The sequence below is a fragment of the Triticum aestivum genome, unplaced genomic scaffold, assembly GCF_018294505.1.
Source record: "Triticum aestivum cultivar Chinese Spring unplaced genomic scaffold, IWGSC CS RefSeq v2.1 scaffold88171, whole genome shotgun sequence".
NCBI lineage: Eukaryota > Viridiplantae > Streptophyta > Magnoliopsida > Poales > Poaceae > Triticum > Triticum aestivum.
The window spans coordinates 1-1,058 of record NW_025291246.1 but is presented as its reverse complement, the minus strand read 5'-3'; the positions used below and the strand labels follow the sequence as shown (position 1 = coordinate 1,058).

Below are 1,058 nucleotides of genomic sequence, written 5' to 3'. Positions count from 1 at the left end.
TGGGAAGTCCTCGTGTTGCATTCCTTTTATAATTATTTTTTGCGCCTTGTGAGAAACATGTCGCATGTGCGCGATATATATTAATCCCGTTATATTATGTTTGACGTTTGCGATATGTTTAAGCTCGATGCTCATTGCTCGCGCGTCTTGGGGCGGCTTTGTGGCGCGAAGAGCGCGTTCTGAAAGGGGTGGAAAAAACTCGTGTTGCTGCGGTATGGAGGGAGGGGTGGAAACCGTGGAAAACTCGTCTCCGTGATTGAGCGGGAGAGTAAGTAGTATAGGACATTATCCATTGTTAGGGAACGGTTGTAATGGTAGTGAGAATGTAGAATCGTCTTTGGAGCGGACCTGGGAGTGGCAAGCATAAGGGACGAAGACGGGGAAACATGTCGGATGCGATCATACCAGCACTAAAGCACCGGATCCCATCAGAACTCCGAAGTTAAGCGTGCTTGGGCGAGAGTAGTACTAGGATGGGTTACCTCCTGGGAAGTCCTCGTGTTGCATTCCTTTTATAATTATTTTTTGCGCCTTGTGAGAAACATGTCGCATGTGCGCGATATATATTAATCCCGTTATATTATGTTTGACGTTTGCGATATGTTTAAGCTCGATGCTCATTGCTCGCGCGTCTTGGGGCGGCTTTGTGGCGCGAAGAGCGCGTTCTGAAAGGGGTGGAAAAAACTCGTGCTGCTGCGGTATGGAGGGAGGGGTGGAAACCGTGGAAAACTCGTCTCCGTGATTGAGCGGGAGAGTAAGTAGTATAGGACATTATCCATTGTTAGGGAACGGTTGTAATGGTAGTGAGAATGTAGAATCGTCTTTGGAGCGGACCTGGGAGTGGCAAGCATAAGGGACGAAGACGGGGAAACATGTCGGATGCGATCATACCAGCACTAAAGCACCGGATCCCATCAGAACTCCGAAGTTAAGCGTGCTTGGGCGAGAGTAGTACTAGGATGGGTGACCTCCTGGGAAGTCCTCGTGTTGCATTCCTTTTATAATTATTTTTTGCGCCTTGTGAGAAACATGTCGCACGTGCGCGATATATATTAATC

General features: G+C 48.2%; 2 non-coding genes across 2 annotated transcripts; both read left to right on the top strand.

Moving 5' to 3' along the window:
• Positions 1-391: 391 nt before the first annotated feature.
• LOC123178874 (5S ribosomal RNA) lies at positions 392-510 on the top strand. Its single transcript, XR_006489923.1, has one exon. It is a non-coding gene; the product is annotated as a 5S ribosomal RNA (ribosomal RNA).
• Positions 511-877: 367 nt separating this feature from the next.
• On the top strand, positions 878-996 carry LOC123178873 (5S ribosomal RNA). Its single transcript, XR_006489922.1, has one exon. It is a non-coding gene; the product is annotated as a 5S ribosomal RNA (ribosomal RNA).
• The last annotated feature ends 62 nt before the right edge of the window (positions 997-1,058 follow it).